The sequence below is a fragment of the Alligator sinensis genome, unplaced genomic scaffold (assembly GCF_000455745.1).
Source record: "Alligator sinensis unplaced genomic scaffold, ASM45574v1 scaffold61_2, whole genome shotgun sequence".
Classification (NCBI taxonomy): Eukaryota; Metazoa; Chordata; order Crocodylia; family Alligatoridae; genus Alligator; species Alligator sinensis.
The window spans coordinates 2236575-2256690 of NW_005842108.1; positions in this window are offsets into that span (position 1 = coordinate 2236575).

Sequence of the window (20116 nt, forward strand, 5' to 3'; positions counted from 1 at the left end):
GTCCTAGGGCCTATACTATTTAACACCTTCATCAGTGATGTGGACATTGGTGTCAGAAGCGGACTGGCCAAGTTTGCCAATGACACCAAACTCTGGGGTAAAGCATCCACACCTGAGGACAAGAGGGTGATCCAGGCAGATCTTGACAGGCTCATGAAATGGGCAGACAAGAACCTGATGGTGTTCAACACCGAAAAATGCAAGGTTCTCCACCTTGGGGGGAAAAACCTGTAGCATGCTCATAGGCTCGGTAGTGCTACACTGGTTAGCACTACAGATGAAAGGGACTTGGGGGTCATGGTTGACCACAAGATGAACATGAGCCTTCAATGTGATGCTGCGGCTAGTAAAGCGAGCAAAACACTGGCTTGCATCCATAGATGCTTCACAAGCAAATCCCGGGACGTCATTCTTGGCAAGCAAATCCCAGGATGTTGTACTCGGCCTTGGTGAGGCTGCAGCTGGAGTACTGCGTCCAGTTTTGGGCTCCACAATTCAAAAAGGATATGGAGAAGCTTGAGAGGGTGCAGAGGAGAGCCACGCACATGATCAGAGGTCAGGAAAACAGACCTTATGATGAGAGGCTGAGAGCCATGGGACTCTTCAGCCTGGAAAAGCGCAGGCTCGGGGGTGATCTGGTGGCCACCTATAAGTTTATCAGGGGTGTTCACCAGGATCTGGGGGAACGTCTGTTCACCAGAGCGCCCCAAGGGATGACACGATCAAACGGTCACAAACTCCGCTGTGACTGATTCAGGCTGGACATAAGAAAGAACTTCTTTACTGTCCAAGCCCCCAAGGTTTGGAATAGACTGCTGCCGGAGGCGGTTCAAGCACCTACTTTGAACACCTTCAAGACACATTTGGATGCTTATCTTGCTGGGATCCTATGATCCCTGCTGACTTCCTGCCCCTGGGCAGGGGGCTGGACTCGATGATCATCCGGGGTCCGTTCCAGCCCAAATACCTATGAAATTGATTCAGAGGGTTCTGATTCAATTCAGAGAGATTAAAGGGTCCTCTGATTCAATTCAGATCTGGAGATTCGGCCACGGAATTGGGCTGAATCTCCACTGAATTGAATCGGGGACAGAAACTTCACACAGCCCTAGTGCTCAAGGTCTCTCTGCTCTGCTCTGTAGGGGAGGGAGGTGAGCTGGTGTAAGCTAGGCAGTTACACTCCCACAGCACATTCACACCCCCTAACATCCCTTCAGTTGGAGAGTGGGTACCAGTTGCCACCCAGGCTACATGTGATTCCCAGTCTTAGTCTCTTCCAATTCAAGGTTGAATTAGAAGAGAAACCACCAGAAACCACCCCTCCACTTGGAAGTATGGGAAAGGCAAGTGGTTAGGAAAGGTAGTTTTGAAATGCTGACATCTTGGAGGAGGATTGCAACCTGTAGGAAGACTACCATGATAAGAAAGGATCCAAAGAAATCAATTGATCTCATCTAATTTTAGAGCAGTGGTGCTCAACCTCTGCCCCACATGCCCAATTTAGCCAATGAAGCACCTGGCCCACAGGTCCAGAGATTTGGCAGTGGACGAGCAGTGGCATTGCTAATTGCTTCTCTTCTGGTGCCAAACTTCCAGAACTGTGGGGAGCCCTGCAGGCCAGGTATCTAGTGCACAGGGCCAGGTTGGGGACCAATGTGTAGCTGGATCTGGGTACATGGGGTAACACCTGCAGAATGACCCCAGATGGGATCAGGTCTGTAGACCAGCCTCCTGCCACTTTGCCTGGCTTTCAGGCTGGAACATTGGGCATCACTGTCTTAGACCATTTGCCACTGTAAAATCTAGGGAATAATGACAAAGCGCCCATGAATTGTCTCATATTATTTTAAGTCCATTAAGTCCTTTGTAAGTCCTGTAGTGTAGATAGTTCAGAGAAGGTTCCTTCCAATCCTATGCTCCAGGGCCATTGGGTCCAGTCTCCTGCATTTGCCCAAATGCTTCCTGAAATCAGTACTTCAAGCCAACTAGTCAACAATGGCTTAATGTTTAGTTTGGAGGAAGTACCAAGTGGGGTTCTCTGGGGGCCAGTCCTGTGTCTGGTATTGTTTCATATTTTCATTAACGATTTGGATGATGGGATTGAGTGCATGCTTAACAGATTTGCAGACAACACCAAGTTGGGTGGAATTGCAGATGATCTGGAGAGCAGGACTAGGATCCAAAATGACCCAGATAGACTAGAAATATGGTCTGCAATCAATCAGATGAGATTTAGTAACAAGTGCAAAGTCTTCCACTTAAATGCATGCACAAGTACAAACTGCGGAATGACTGGATAGGTTGCAGTATTGCAGAGAAGGACCTGGGGGGTTATTATGGACCATAAAGTTGAATATGAGCCAACGTTATGATTTCATTGCAAAAGAAGCCAAAGGTGTACTTGATTGTATTATGGGAGCAGGGCCAGGTCCAGAAGGGTGCAGTGGTACAGCTGCACCCTCCTTTCTGACCATGCAACAGGAGCAACAACCCCTGAAGGTCAGAATTCTCGTCTCCCTTCTCCTCCATGCTCAGAGGCACATCTGTTTGCCTCCTCTTCCTGTCTCCTTTTGTCCCATTCCCCCATTCCCCACCTACCATTGCTGTTGTCCTCATTATTCCAGGGGCAAGGGGAGTGGCTATCCCACTGCATGGGGCCTGGCCTAAGCAGTGGTGAGCAGGCGGATTCCCCCTCCCTGTTGGTACCCCCGCCATGTGTTTCCCTGCCAGCCTTAGATCAACTTTTAGTGTGACAAAGGAGTGCCAGCACTGTGCCCATTCCTTCACATCTGCCATTAAAACACAAATATGTGGCTGACAATCACTGGAGAAGGCAACTGCTTTCACTTGACTAGCAGTAAGAAATCCCAGTATAACAATAAGGTACAAATGGGATTTGACAGCACTTGCTGTTTTCTGAGACACATTTTAGTCTCATAAGCATTTACTTGAGCTATTCATTTGGTTTCTTTTCTCCAAATGGATTGGTTCTCCTGTCTTTTATTAATGGCTGTAAGTGCAGCCCAGAATCCTTTGCTGGTTACTTTACTGACTTTTGAAAATGTGTTGTAGATAACAGGCATTTTGATGTATGCTCTTTTAAGAGTCCATGCGAGAGAACAGCTAGCTTGTAAGCCTTGGATCTATGTAGGAGAGAGGTAAGAAGGGAAGGTTGTAGCTACTCTACTGTCTTGTTCTATGGAACAGAATGGAAAGTATCCCCTGTTGTCCAACTGACTTGTGGAGGTACTGGCTGTTACAGGATTAACACTTTAATTGCAGAGCTGCAAGGAGAGTGTTTAGTTTTTCTCTGGCCCTGCTCCGTGGGGCCAGCATTTAGCCATGACTGGAAAAATCTTTTTTCTTCCCCTTTATTCTGCCATTCCAAAACAACACATATGTCTTATTTGGGGCGTGGTGGGGGTGCAAGAAAACATGAGCACTCTTATATATATTAGCTACCTAACACTACTTGACAAGTCTGGACAAATCTGTCATCAAATATATGAGAAACAAACTACTTTCCCTGAATTGTCCTAACTGGAAGCATTGGAGCATGAAATATACCACAGCAGGTAGGAATGTTAAAAAGATGCAAATGCAAACAGAAGACAGCATGTGAATTTTTTGCCCTGAAGAAGGAAGCTGATTCATAAATTGTTTTATCTGGGTATTTTAGAGCCTAGTCCACTCAATTATCCACGCATAAAGGGAATAGGTGCCTAACCTGTCCAATTGATCACAGTAGGTAGTGGCTATTTTTTCCTCTAGGCACATGTCACTATTGACAGGCACCAGGAGAGGCAGAAGCTATTCATAAGCATGACTCTAGAATGATTTTTTTTCTTCTATAACTGTCCGTTCAGAACTAGAGATGGAAAACAGCAATGTTGGCAAACCTTAAACAGACTGTAAAAGAATTCCCTTTTTGGCACTGTACAGATAGAACTATTCAAGCTGTATATTTGTGCAGTGATCCCTCGGCAGTAGACTCTTGGCAGGTGTCTTAGGTAACCCAGGCAGGTATGTAGCCAAATCATTCTCTTTAATGACTGGCTTCATATATCCACATTTTCTGTTACTTCACTTGTCAGCAAGAACAACTAATACTAAAAATAACTAAGAGATTTAATAGGGTATTTTCTAAGATTTGAGAGAGTCATTTTCTGAATGTCATGGAATTGTATTTTCCAGACGCTTACATTTTTAAATTTCAGTCCTAAATTAAGTTTCTGGATTAAATCGTATGTATAATTAAAACCTGTTGTGATTGCTAATAACATGTAGTCCAGGCATTGTAATTGTAGATATAAGTAACAGAGCCTTTAGGGCAGCACTACTGGTGCAGAATGTGGAGCAGGTATACTTTTCATTCCACAAGCATTCCTGTTAATCAGAAGATTTAGTAGACTTATATCATGGATCCCTCAAATGTGGGGGCATGGGAGAAAAATCTTAAAATGAATCTCTGCATTTGTTAGTAGCTAAATTTCTCCTACAAAAGATATTTAGTTTGAATGAGGGATGCAAATAAAGGGAAGTATATTTATGTTTGAAGGACATATACACAGGCTTTACTGAATTTGGTTTTGTAACATGTTTGAATAAACCCCAAAGTGTTTGATTCAAAGTTAGTCTGAGCAGGTTCTAAATGGCTTTAGCAGTACCTGGTTGGGTTTTTCTAACCCTATCACTTCAACAAGATTTATTGCACTTTCTGCTGAGACATTTGGCATTAACACTTGCAAGATAGAGACAAAATTAACTGTGGTTTGATTGAATATAGCAATTATTATTCGACTTGGGGTAACAGTCCAAGCCATACCCAATTTTATAATTGTCAGAATAATACTGGGTAGGCTATTGATCTCATTTATGGTATTCATTGCCATTACTGCTGACATGCATGTTATCAGAAAGACTGAGGGCTGAATAGACCATGGAAGCTTAAAACTTTGGGTGAACTTCTTGCAACCTTCTCCCCATGGAAATGAGGTTCACGTTTTCTAATTTTCTACTGCTATTTATTCACAAACCAGAAACACAGAACAGTCAATCTGTAATTTTTCATGTACATCAAAAAGAGGTGGGGCCCAGAGCTATAATAGGGCAGAAGCAGCACGTGGGAGAACCGTGGTTCTGAGCTCCCAGATTTTCATTGCAGTTTGTTGGAGTGGGGGACGGGGAAGGGGGTGGGATGGATATGGAAGCATTCCGCTGAGATGGAGTGTGTTATCCCTTCTTGATGATGCCATTCTGGAAACCAGGCTGCTAGGGCCATTTTTACAGACTATGGCTCCAGAGAGCATGCCTTCAAGGAGAACTTTGACATTTGACATTTTTTTCTCTCAGTCAGAATGGAACTACTCTATAAAATGGTTAAAAACTCTGTGGAAAGTTTAGCTCATTACCTGACTCTCAGTTTGTAAGCAAGACTACCACCTTAGTAACAAGCTTCCTAGCTGTGCTAGGTAAATAGAGATGGAAGACTAGGCTTAGAGATGGTTAGTTGATTTTGTTCTTCACAATTAAAAGTGTCCCATCCCCTCAACACCAGTGCCTTCCTGACTACTTCAGTCTTGTTGAAGTTCTTAGATTTTCTTTCAGTTCAATTTTTTTGAATGAAAACAAATTTATTAACAAGCTTAGTAGAGACTTGTTAAAGTTTGGCACCTAGTAGTTCTGGCACTACTCTCAGGATGTTCCATTGTGGGTCAGCAGGATTGTCATAGTTTCATAGTTGTTAGGGGCTGGCAGGGACCTTACAGATCATTGGGTCCAGCCCCCCTGCACTTGGGTAGGAAAGACTGCTGGGATCAGGTGACCCCAGAAGGTGGGTGTCAAAATACTTTTTGAAGATTGCCAGGGTGGATGACTGAACCACGTCTTGGGGTGCCTGTTCCAAACCCTTGGTACTCAACTTGTAAAGAAGTTTTTCCTTATGTCTAGCCTGAAGCAATTCTCAATCAGCTCATGCCCATTATTTCTTGTCCTCCCCTGGGGGGCCTTGATGAACAGATGCTCCCCAAGGTCTTGATGTACGGCCTTGATATACTTATAGTCTGCCACCAAGTCCCCTGTAATCAAGATTCTTGGCTGGTAGGAGGTCACTATGATGCCAGACTGTGAAACTGGGTCCATTCTTATTGCTATTCAGCTAGTGTCTGGGAAGCCTGGTAGGGGCTGGAACCAAAGGAGACAGGGGCTATTTGGTGTGGAAGGGAGGAGTACAGGAGATGGGGAGCTGCATATAAACAGCAGAGAGGGATAACAGGGAAGCTGGATATAATTATGGAGGAAAGAAAAAGAATGAAGGCGGGAAGGGGCTCAGATAAAGGCAGAAGGGAAACAGGAATGTGTGCAGGGAAGACTGGAGCAGGATGGGAAATACTGGGGAGGTTAGGAACAGTGGAAGGAACAGGGCAGAAAAGAAGCAAAGGGAGGCCAGACAGACTGATGGGGTGTGGTTTGGACAGAAAGACCTATAATCACTAGAGTATGTGCCGCCTCCTGAACTTAAAATTGAGCAAGGGAATCTTGAGTATCTATCTACTGTGAGCTTGTAATGCACAGTGAAGTGTGTATCTCGTCTATCTGTAGCAACTGGTTCATTTTGATAATAAATAGCCTTATGCTACTACCAATGACTCTTTACTCATGTGGAGGAGGATCTAGAAGTCTCAACTCTTCTGATAAGTTAGGGATCAGTATGATTCCATGTATTAGAACTTCATAGATTTCACTTGTTTTCCTTTTTTGAATGTTGTGTATGCTTTTTAATGTAAATGATCAGTGGTAAAAGATCATTATTAATGTTGCAAAGCCAGGCACTCAGAAATTAGGAAATGCCAAAATTACAGTTGCCCAGGCAACACCAATGTAGCCTTATTGTGCATATCTATTGTATTAATAATGTGATCCCTTGCTGTTTTTATTATACCTTCAGTAGAAAATGCATGAAACCCTGCACAGCCCTTGCCAGCAAAGTTAAACTTGTATTTTAAGTATAAATATTATCTCTAACATAATTAGAGATGGTTTTTATTCTCTTATCTTTCCCTTTTTTGAATCCTACTAAATTCATGCTTTCAGTGATATCCAGTGGCAGTAAGCTTCACAGGTGAATTATGAATTGTATTCTTAAGCAATCTCTTGAGGGGTTTTTTTAAAACATTTTCCAGAAAAAATCAACTTCTAAACTCTCAAAATCTCCTAAATCTACAAATAGTTGATATGTTATCTTAACTAATGCATAACTTACCTTGTGGCAAAACAAAGGAAAGCACACTAGAGTGTGAGGATTTAATTGGAGCTAATTATATGAATAACTACACATTCCTTGCCATACACAATCCATGCTCTTACTCGAAATATTTGATTTAGTGCAATTAAATAAATGCTTAAACTGAAAACCTCTGATAACTAGTCAGCTGGTTAGGGATTTGCATGCCTCAACAATTTCAAAGTACTTTATAAACATTTAATTAAAACTTGCATGCTCACTGTGAAGTATCATCCGCATTCTACATACAGGAGAAACTGAAATGCAGGGTGATGGTTGGACCAATTTTGTTTGCCTTAGATACTGAGTGATGAGCAGTTATCCATTAGTATCTAGCTTTTTGGAGGTGCTGGGCAGCCTGCTCTTGGATAGGCCATTGTTGCCAAAATATAGAAGGCAGAAGGCATATTAGTAGTCGTAGCCTTTTTTTAAATTTGGGTCCCAAGAGACTTGCCAACGTCACAAAGAAAGTGAATGTCGGGGTGTGGGACAGCATTACATAGACTGCTCCTGATTCCAATCAATTCTTTAACTACAAGATAAAACTATTCTGTTCCCTGGACTGCATTTTGTAAATGGGTTGTTTAAAACTTATCTGTTTGATATCGTGTATACTGAAAAAGGTTATGATATTTGTTCAATAGATTCTTGCAGATAAACGTCCCCTGTGTAGCTATCAAAATTACTGCTCTCCATAGGAAAAACCAATAAACACTAGCCTATGAACTCCTGGAGAACATATGCTACTTTCTTTGGAGGCCATCTAATACAGCATAGTATGCAAGAATAATAAATGCTTAAATGATCATTACCTCACTCAGCAAACATCATTGGATTATGTTAATTGCTCTTTATATTGATTCCAGAAGGTAAAACAACACATTGGTCTTGGGTCATTACAAAGCATTCATATGGGTGCCAGTCTGTTGCTGTGTGAAACTGTTCATGATGTCTGCTGTGTACCTGTGAAGAACAAAGCATACAATAAGAACAACTGTTAATAATTGGTGAGACCCATTTAAGCTTTAATGTGATGTATTGTTGATTTGGCTCTATTGCATCCAAATTAGGGTGACCACCTTTTCAAAATGGAAAGGCAGGACACATACCTGTCCTCTGGAGCCCACTGGTGGCACAGCCAGAACAAAACCAAGTGGAGCAGGGGAGGATGCAGGCTGGCAACAGCAGGGGTTCACAACTTGACACTGCCAATGCCCCTGCCTACACTGCTGCCAGGCAGGCGGGGGACATCTCACCATGGTGGTGTAGGGCTCCTGAGGGGAGGGCAGTAGGGCAGGTAGCCCTGAGCCTGCAACAGGCAGCCTGCATCCACCCACACTTCACACACATATCTGGGGGGGCATGTGCCCTCCCATGCCTCCTTGGAAGAGCATACAGCAGTGGGGAGCCGCACCCCCTCCTCATCCCCCCACCCTTTGGATGGGCCTCCTGTGGTTCGGTCCCATTCCCTGGCTCCTGTCCCACTCTCTTCCTCACTGTGGGGGCCTCAATCTGCCCCCCCATGTCCCCTCCACCACATAGACTTACCTGTAGGGAGATGCTGTCAACACTGCCTGGCTGTATTCCCAGGCATGTGCGGGTGTGCAGATGCATGTGGCACCCCCTGGGTCTCACTCACAGCAGGCCCAAGTAGCCCTTCGCAGGTTGGAACACTGCTAGCCTGCAAGGGGAAACCTGCCATTTTCCATGGCAGATGGAAAACCCAGATCCCTGCATGACACCGTCAATCCAGAACAAATGCTGTCCCAGAATTAAGCAGCCAGGAACTGGGACTTGATGTTCCCATTTTGATAGATTTCATAGACATTAGGGCTGGAAGGAACCCCGGAAGATCATCAAGTCCAGCCCCCTGCCCGAGGGGCAGGAAGTCAGCTGGGGTCATAGGATCCCAGCAAGATAAATATCCAATTTTCTCTTGAAGGTGTTCAGAGTAGGTGCTTGAACCACCTCTGATGGCAGGCTATTCCAGACCTTGGGGGCTTGGACAGTAAAGAAATTCTTCCTTATGTCCAGCCTGAAACGGTCTTGCAGGAGTTTATAACCATTTGATCTTGTCATCCCTTGGGGGGCTCTGGTGAACAATCGTTCCCCCAGATCCTGGTGAACACCCCTGATAAACTTCTAGGTGGCCATCAGATCGCCCCTGAGCCTGTGCTTTTCCAGGATGAAGAGTCCCATAGCTCTCAGCGTGTCGTCATAACATCTGTTTTCCTGACCTCTGATCATGCGTGTGGCTCTTCTCTGGACTCTCCCAAGCTTCTCCACATCCTTTTTGAATTGTGGAGCCCCAAACTGGACACAGTACTCCAGCTGCAGCCTCACTAAGGCTGAGTACAATGGGAGAATGACATCCTGGGATTTGCTTGAGAAGCATCTATGGATGCAAGCCAGCATTTTGCTCGCTTTACTAGTCGCAGTATTGAAGGCTCGTGTTCATCTTGTGGTCAATCATGACCCCCAAGTCCCTTTCATCTGTAGTGCTAGCCAGCACTGCCGAGCTTATAAGGATGCTGCAGGTTTTTCCTCCCAAGGTGGAGAACCTTGCATTTTTTGGAGTTAAACACCATCTGGTTCTCATCCACCCATTTTCTGAGCCTGTCAAAGTCAGCCTGGATTGCCCTTCTGTCCTCAGGTGTGGATGCTTAACCCCAAAGTTTGGTGTCATCAGTGAACTTGGCCAGTCTGCTTCTGACACCAATGTCCACATCATTAATGAAGATGTTGAACAATATAGGCCCAAGGACAGAGCTTTGAGGGACCCCCGCTGGTCACAGTGTACCAAGACGATTGACTTCCGTCAACCACCACCCTCTGGGTCCAACCACGGAGCCAGTTCCCCAGCCAGCGGATTGTGGTGGACTCGAGGCTGCAGTTGGCCAGTTTTGCCAAGAGGTGATCATGGGATACCAGGTCAAAGGCTTGTTTGAAGTCAAGATATACAACATCAATCTCCTCTCCCTTGTCCAGGTGATAGGTCACCTGGTCATAAAAGGAAATGAGATTGGTCAAGCAAGACCTACCCACAACAAACCCATGCTGGCTATCCCTCAGGTTTTTGCCATCAGCCAGTCCATTAAGAATGGCCTCTTTGATGATTTTTTCTAAGACCTTCCCCAGGATAGAGGTCAGGCTGATGGGCCTGTATTTTGCCGGATCCACTTTCCTCCCTTTCTTGAAGATAGGTACCACATTGGCCTTCTTCCAAGCTTCGGGCACTTCACCAGAGCACCAGGAGCTCTCAAAGATCCATGCCAGGGGCTGAGCTATGGTGCTTGCCAGTTCATTGAGTACCATGGGGTGTAAACTGTCAGGGCAGGCTGACTTCAAGGTGTCCAGCCTCTCAAGGTGTTCCTTCACAAAGTCATCATTGATGGAGGGCAAGGAATCTCCCATACCCAGGCCTCCCTGTCCCATAATGGGCAGGGGCGTCCCGTGGGATTGATGAAAGACCGACGCAAAGTACCCATTTAGTAGGTTGACTTTTTCCTGGGTGTCGGTTGTCAGTTGTCCCTTCTGGTTTAGCAGGGGTCCAATGTTACCCTTGCTTTTCCTCCGGCTTCCCACATATCTAAAAAAGAACTTTTTATTATCCTTGATACTTGTAGCTAGTTAGAGTTCAGTTGCAGCCTTGGCTTTCCTTGTTCACTCCCTGCAGGTCCAGACCATTGTGGAATATTCCTCCTTGGAGGTGGATCCCATCCTCCATCCTTTGTAGGTCTTTCTTTTTAGCCACAGGAGGTCTGCTAGTTCCCTGGAGAGCCAAGGGGGCTGCTGTGCCCTTTTGCTGCCTTTCCTCTGAGATGGAATAGCATTAGCTTTTGCATCAAGGATCGCTCCCTTGAGGAGCAACCACTCTTCCTGAACTCCCCTCCCCTTTGGGTCATGGTCCCTTAGGGCCTCACCAACAAACCTCCTGAGCTTGTCAAAGTCATCTTTCCTGAAGTCAAGGACTTCTGTATTGCTGACTGTCTTGCCAGCTTTACGGCAGATGATGAAGATGATCAGCTCATGGTCACTGTCACCCAGCTTCCCATCGATTGTTAGGTTGCCGATTAGGTCATCCCCAGTTGCCAGCACCAGGTCGAGCAGCGCTTTACCTCTCGTTGGCCCATAGACTTCTTGTGTCAGATAGAGGTCATCCATGCATGAGAGAAAGCTTTGTGACCACTTGGATTTAGCTGAGCACTGTTCCCACGAGATGTCTGGGTAGTTGAAGTCTCCCATGACAACCATGGACCGGGAGCATGCGGCCTCAGCCAATTCCCTGGCGAACTCCTTGTCAAGCTCCTGACTTTGGGTGGGAGGTCTGTAATAGATTCCCACCATTGTGTCCCCTGCGCCATGTTCCCCATGAATTTTAACCTAGAGGGCCTCCAGTCGTCACCCCCAGGGGACTGTCCCAATTTTGGGACTGTCCCTCCCAAGTAGGGTGGGACAGTCACCCTAATCCAAATAAGTTTTTGGCTATTACTTTGCTTTTGGAATCATAGTGTAAGAGTGATGTTGTAGCTGTGATGGTCCAGAAATTTTGCTAGAGTCAAGGATTTTTAAGGTGATAGCTGTTATTGGACCAATTATGTATTTGGGATAAAGTTAGACAAGTTTTGGAATGCAAGATATTCTTCTTCAGGAATCCTTTTTGAATATTGTATATGCTTTTTAAATGTAAATTATAAGTGTTAAAAGAAGATTATTAATGTTGCAAAGCCAAGCACTCAGAAATTTGGAAATGCCAAAACTAAGGTTGTCCAGGCAACTCCAACTTGTCCCTCTTGAGGCATCAGAGGAAGGATATCTTGCATTTGAAAGCTTGTCCAACTTCATTCCAACTACATAGTTGATTTAATAAAAGATATCTCCTAAGAAATCCTTGCCTCCCATTTTTTTGAAAAACATTTAATCTGAGGGGTAATTTTAATTCTGACCTATGAGTAGCCTAGAGAGTTCCCAAGGCTTGACTAATCAAAGTGTAGGAAATATATCTTTTCTTACTTTTGCTCTTGCTTACGTTTGATATCATACAGTTTAATTTAACATTCTTCTTCCGAAATTGTGTCCTATTCATAATGGAAACATTTTTTCCCTTTCCTTATCCTCAGAACATGCTTACAACACCCTAAGATACTGATTGTTTTTAAGAAAGTAAAATCAAACATTGCCTCAGCCAGGAGGCTTTTCAATTAACTTTTCCTGCTGGGAATTATTAGACCTTAAGGACTGGCTATCAGAAGCTGGCACTTCTTAGCATCCATGCTAAATGAATCAGGGCTTTGTTAGAAACAGGAGGGAAGCTCTCAGTGTGCATGAGGTAATAGTACAGCTTACTATCCTTAGACCTGCAGTACGCCGGGAACACCATAGTAATTTTTCACTCTGTGAGGATCACACTAAAACTGAAATGTATAAAAATGCAGAAGACCTGATTTTTGTTGATCATATATAAAAGAGTTTACTGAGCAATCAAAACTTGAATGTGTTTGAAGTAAGTGAAAATTATTTATGTTGTCTTTTTATTGCCTTCTAGGAAACTACTGTATGTGTGTGTTTATATTATTACTTCTTTAGCACAAATACTGAGTCTGCATCATATCTGCTTTGGTTACAGGAAAGCTGGTGTCTCCTGGTGCCTGTTAGTGCTGCTTAATTTGTGACTCTTAGAAGGCCAACTGTAGATCACCTATGCATGTCTAATCTGGGCTCTTTTTTGATAGTCTTGTTTATAAATGTATATAAGACACAGACAAAAATCTTGGGGTAGAGGTGGTATCTTTTTATTAGACCAACAGATAGTTGCAAAAATTTTTCTTTATTTGCAGGCTTTCGGGCCCAAACATCCTTCATCAGGCAAAGGAGAATTCAAAGATTGTAAAAATTCTCCCAGGGAGAAACAGAAGTTCATATTGCACAGGAGAACTAAAAGATGGTATGGTTCTCCTGGCTGATAAAGTTCATTTGTAAAAAAAGCAGCTCTGACTATGCAAATTAGGCTAAAACCAAGGCTGGAGCCAGTTGTTTACCCCAAGAGTCTTGTCTGTCAATGCCTTTTAGACCAACACGGCTACAACCAATATCTGTGAATGAATGTATACAAAGCCTTTTTCCTTGAAGCTAGTAGTAAGCAAACAGGTAACAGTTCCATGGCTGGGTATATCAGGCCCCTTTTCCATCTAGAACTCTGTTTAACATCTCTCTTAGCTTTATCTGGACACAACTCCATTAAAAATAATAGCAAGCCCTCTGCATTTAAGCCAGCCCCAGCCTCTCCTCTCACAAATTTCAATTTCTGACTGGCTTTCTGTGAGCTCAGGCTCACAAAAGTTTACACACCTCTGATTTAGATAGTCTGTGAAGTGCATTGCTACCCTGCCTTCTGTCTGGTGTTCTGTGGCCATGCCTAAACAGAAAATTAACTGTACCTGCAACAACATCCCCAAGCACGCTGCCGACAGCATGCAAACTGTCCACCAAACCAGAAGCAGTGTAACTGCATTACATGGTGCTGTGGGTGGGTTAACCCCCTCAGGTGCAGACTCTTGGACATAGCACACAGCAGTGCTAATTAGCTTATCCAAAGCACCAGGTAGAGGCAACTGCATTGCTTTAGGAGGCAGCCCATTCAAATAAGTGCAGCCCAGCATGCTGGGCAATGGTAAATTTACCATGTAGATGTGGCCTTTGTTTTGGTGTTTCCTGTTTGTTTCACTGTCCTAAAAGGAGCTTAATAGCTTTTTACACTTTTTATTCTAATTGAAAAACAGCTTAGTTTTTCAATTAGAACACATTTACCAACCTCAGTGGGATTTAATCCATCCCCAGCATAACACTATTTTTGGGATGGTTTGATAAGCAGAAAAGCAGGATACTTCAAGCCATATATTACTTGAGGCCATGCTCTAAGACCATAGTGGTGCTTTCTTTTCCATTCTGTTTGATTCCTTTGGGGGTGTGTGTGCACATGTGCGCACACACACATGCACATGGCATAATCTGGCTGATGTGAATGATTTATACTTGTAGAATTGCTAGGACTTGAAGTCCTACCCACCTTTTGACTACTTTCTACCTCTTTGTAGCCCAGCCATTTTATGGCTCAGGGTGCTCGAATACTGGATGAGGACAGTTCTACTGCCCCAATCTTCCTTGTTGCTATCTGGAAAAATGTAAAAATACCAGAAGCTGGTGGTTTTGCCATCAGGAGGTGCATTTCACGTTCTGTCATTCTATTTTGAAATGCTGTAATTTTACTCTGCCTCAAATAATAAAGCTGACACAGCTACTTCTGTCTTTTTGCTCTAAAAGCTCATTTTCTCTTTTGGAGCACTTTCCCATCTTGAAGTATTACTTCCTGTACCCGGGGGGGGGGGAGCATTTGTTCTACTCATCTTTTCTTTGTTTCCAGGGTCCTGTCCACCCCCATTCTAATATCAGTAGCTCAGTATTTCCCACTTTTCTTCAGCTTCTCTTCATCTGCTTTGATTTTACTCAAGCCCAGTTTCTTACACTGAAAACTAAGTTTACAAACAGCAACTATAACTGAGCGTGAGCTCCAAAGGGCAGCAACAAACAAGACATTTAACAACAAAGGAGTCAGAGACCTATTTATAGAGTAGAAAGGAAAAGATGATGGAGGACTTGGGAATTCAACCCGCCCTACCAATCAATCTTTACCTCTTGCAATAATTCACCTATTTTCAAGGGCACTCCTGCACATTAAAACTTTCTATAAATCAACAACTTTTAATAAAAGTGTGGTGACACTCAGTTAATGCGATGAACTGCCTTTGAAGAGCAGTGATGATTTGTTTTCCTCCCTGCTTCATACTAGAAGTAGTAATCCCCTCCTTGCGGCCACCTGGCCACTCCTCAGAGGGACTTGGCCCAGGATGCGGTGTTAGTGTCCCCCTGCTGCAACTACTTTCAATGGAGGGATTAACCACCCCCATCCCCTTAGGCTACTGGTGTTGAGCCACTGTGGCCCCAGGTGCACGAGCAGAGCCTATTGGTGCCTGTGCCACCACCCCCCCCAGCGGAGGGATTAAATCCCTGCTTCCCCTCAGGCTACCTGTGTGAGGTCCCACCCCCGCTCCTGACACTGGAGTAGTGAGGGGGTTGAGGACACCTGGCAAGGGCTGCTGCCCCCTTTCCAGGCAGATCTGGCAGCACTCCAGAGTAGGGTTTCTTATCCCCACCCTTTTCTCAGCCAGCCAGGGCAGTGATAGTGCTCTGGCTAGGGAGCAGAGGAGTGGGGCTAACCCTGCTTGGCTGGAACAAACCCTCAACCCAGCCCAGGAGCATGCTGGAGTACTCTGACTTAACTTAAACCAAGAAGGAGTCTGGGACAAAAGCTGCATAAACCAGTCTGCCCCAAATTGGTTAAGTCTGATACTACATTCAGCCAGGTTTATCTTAAAATGGCCAAAACTGGTTTGAAACTGGTTTATGTGCACTGAACTTATGTTCTGTTACAGGTTTAAGCCAGTTTCTGATCACTTAAACCAGTTTGTGTGTAACCTTTGTCCCTAGCCAAGAAGACCATAAATCTATTAATGGCTGTAAATTTAGTTACATTTTTAGTAGATTGATGAGAACACAAGTACTTTCAAATACAAGGGACAGAAGGTCCTTCTTTTTTTCATCTGTATTGGTGGAAAATCATTGTACATCTCTTAAACAACCCCCTTCCCCAACCCCCCACTTCTGGTTTTATTTTCAGCAGATTTTTTTAATTATTATTTTCCTTCTTTATAAATTTGTTTGACTCCTTGGGGATGGAGATAAACATTTTGCAAAATACAGTACTATTATTTGTTGCTTAGGTGTGAACAGTTGCAGGAAGCTAGGTGCTGTAGAAACACTGAAACAAAAGGATTGTTTTAAAAATGGTTTATGTGATCTGACCCATTCTTGAACCTGTGGGAGCTTTGTTTTCTTGTTGCCCCTCCAACATTCAATCTGTAGATGGAAAAATGTGATTGGCCTCACTGCTCCAACTGAAATCTACATTTGATAAATGGATTCTGCTAGGGACTCAGCTACTGGAGCTTGTGAGTCGGCGATCTGGACAGTTTGCTTTAGGGGTTGCTACAAAGTAATTACATGATTCACCCTCCCCCAAAACTGATATGATTTTCCTCTGCACAGGAGGTGAAGAGCTAATGAAAATTTCCAGGTGGAGTTTATTCTCAGGAGTGGAGCAATGTGAAAATTAGTTGAAAGGTAAGAGGAACTGCAGGGTAAAATAATCTGCAGGCTCAACGTGATTAGGCTGTAAGGAAGCTGAGTCCTAAATGATTTGGCTGGCTGAGCTTCACAGTCAGTAGGGCAATTAACCAAGAATCAACCACAGGCTCTACTGATCTCAGAGAAATATATGCCAAAGCTTAGCATATGGGTTTTTATCTAATAAGCATACCCAGGAAGGGGATACAGTTCTTGGCAGTGCTGCTAGAAGAGAGAGGGAAAATCACAGCATCGAACAGCGGTAATGGAAGGTGCAATTAAGGTAAGTATGTCACCTTCCCATGTAATTAAATTTGTGCTTTTACAAATGCAGAGAGGTACCGGAAAGTCTAATGGGTCTGTCTTTATATTTTGCAGTCACACTTGGTAAGTTAAAGGTGATAAATGAGGGGGCTTCAAATTGATCTGTCTTACTTTATGACAGTTTAAGCATCTCTGCCCTCATTAAACTATTTGCCATTGCTATGAATTGCCAGTATGTTGCTATAGCTTTGAGTTCAAGAGAGCAGTTCGCTTAGGCCCTGATTCATGAAGATGCTGTTCATGCTTAGTTTAGGTGTACTGTATGCTTACATGCTTTCCTGAATCAGCACCTCTAACAGCATAGTACCATCATTAACACTGACCATTATACTTTGACAAGAAACAGACCTCAAAAGGGTATTCCCGCCATTGCTGAAAAATGTGTCCCATTCATTAGGAATCAGCAATACTTTAATTTTGAGTGTGTCCTGTGCATTCCACACATAACGCCCCCCACCCTGGGTATTAAGAAATTGAGTCATATGTTTTATAGCTCAGCTTTAGTCCTGAGCTTATATGCCTTGCTCAAGTAAAATCCCTCTGGAATCCAGAAGACATTTGTCTGAATAAGGCATGTAAGAGTGAGTTTATCATCAGCAAACTCTGTGGATAATCATGCACTCTTCAACTAGATTTCCAACCATATATGGTTTGGTAAAGCAAATAAAAATAGATACAATACAGGCCAGACAAAATAATAAGATTAATTGCTACTTTCAAAACGAACTAGACAACCAGGTATTTTATTTTCCACTCAATGTCTATAAGACATTATGCATGAGCACATTGTTTGAGACAGAGGATGTGAGTTCTGTTTGACACAGTACATCTAAAGTGATACATTATACTCTGCCATTGGTTATCTTCACTGGTTTTTAGTAGAATGGGTTTGTGGAGCTGACTGGGAGAGCTAAGGGAGAGGATATATATTCTTTGTGGTTCATTAGGAAGAAAACTAACTTAGCATAGTGTCTTCCATTTCTAATAGACCATACAAGCAATGTGCTAGGTGTTTTTGTGGCCCTTGTCCTGCAAACATTTACCTGCTTGTTTACTCTGAACCCAGTGAGGCTATTTATGGTAGCAAAGTTAAGCATGAGCCTAAGCATTTGCAGGGTTGGGGCCCATGGTTCTAATCCCACAAGATGATTCATATGATTTATCCTGGCACCCACACAGGCCCTAACTTGCTTCAGACAGGGCCCTGCAAATGAAAACTTGTATGCTCTCTCTGAGTCCCAATAAAATTCCTGGGATGTGCAAAGCATTAAGAGTTTGCTTATGGGATTTTGGGATTAAAACAGAATTTAATGACATTGTTAATTAACTTGAAGTTCCCAACAAAAGATTATTTAGACCTGGTTTGGTTTTAATAAGGTGTTTTCAGACCTGATTTAAGCAATGTGTTAAGCTTGGTGCTACTGATTAAACTGATTAGCATGAAAACTTGATTTGAATCAGGATGGGGGTACCAAGCTGAACCTTGTAGAGGTCAAGTTTATAACGGAAATAAAATAGTCCATGACTTTGCTCTATCTACAAAGAACAGTACAGGAGCATGAACTGTTTCTGGAATCAAGGAACTCTTAAAAGCAAGGGGATTATCCCACTGCTATCTTCCAAGTGACATAGGGAACAGAGAAACTTTTTGTGTAAAGAAGGACTTGGATTTGGATCCATGGAGTGTGCAAAGACCATGATTGATGCTAAACTGTCAGATCTCGTACCTGTCAAGGGGGGGGGGGGGGGGGGGGGGTTCAGGGAAACACAACTGGGTTATGGTTTTGCCTTTAAGCACAGAAGGAACTTTAACAAAATTGGGTTTGAATTCAGCTGAGGAAGAGGAGCCATGGTTTTTCAAAGTGATCTAGTTTCTAATGATTATATGACTCAGATGGTGAATAATTCAGTACAGTTTTTGATTACTCAGCTAAATACCATGATATAAAGGCTGAAGAAGTGTCTGAGAGAGAGAGGAACTTAGAGCCAGGTAGGTAGGGTTGGTATTGAGCATCAAGGCTCTTGCTGGTTTAATGCTATATTCTCTGTACCCATCTACTTAGTAAGTTTCCAAAACATTGTTGGCCTCATCAGCCAGGGATTGAATGAAGATAGAGATTTAATTACTCTTTTCTTCTTTAGAGCTGGCTTTTGCATGTGTCTGGTAGAGCCACATTTATGGTGCAGAAACTAAGAGCTTTTATTTGGATAACACGAGAACTACTCTCCCAGGAGAAACCCTGAGTTTACAGACATTCAGGATTTTTCTCCCAAAGCAAAACTGGAAGTTTCAGGAGAAAAATAATCTGGAAACAACCTGGGTTAAATCACTCCCAGGAGAGTTTCTTTTGAGACGGAAAATGTCTGTGAAGCAGTGATTTTCAACTAGGGTTCTGGGAGATCCTTTGAAGGGTGCCATAGGAGGTGTGAGGAGATGAGCCTGCTCATCTGCTTAAACTTTCCCTGCCATGCTGCTTCCCTACCCCCACTGCCTGCCCCTTTTCAAGGGGGTAAGGCCTATAATAAATAAATTAGCTTTTGAAATGGGGTATCACTCAATCACAGAAGTTATTGAGGGGTGCCTCAAGTGTGATCAGGGGTGATTTGGGCCAAAAAAAGTTGAGAACCACCACTGTACACATTCTCTTGTAAGAAAATATACAGCACAGTCCTCCAGCATCCCCGGGTGTTTTGTTTCCCTGCTTCCCCCCTGGGAGACAGCATGTCACTTGCTAGACTCCAGCTGAGCAGGGAAAAATACAGGCCCCATACACAGTCCCTCATTGTGCTATGAATAGTCTGGGTCAGCCAGTGAGAGATGCCCTGTTCTCTGCTGCCATTTGTCTCCAGGCACACTGAGGGAGTCTGCAGAGTATGTTGAGACATGTGCACAGGGGTTCTCTGGCTGTGAAACATTAGCAGTACAAGCTTCCCACTCTTTGGGGGCTCATCATTTGAATATCTGTTCAGGTGTTTCTGGGTAAGATTTTCTATCAGAAAACAGGAGAATAACACCTATTGCTGACATTAAATTTGCTTAAATTTTCAATAATTTTTAAAGAATGCAGTTGTTCTCAACAGCCACACAGTATTGTGCATGTGTTAATTTTCCTCAAATTGATACTGCTGATTTTTCTGGTGTTATTTTATAAGAATAAAAATCTATTAAATCAGGTATTTAGTTTTTTAAGCAGCATTACATTTTGAAATCACAAATAGACCAAATGTGTCCCTCATGGAATTCTGTTGAAGGTAATAGTTACAGCAGGA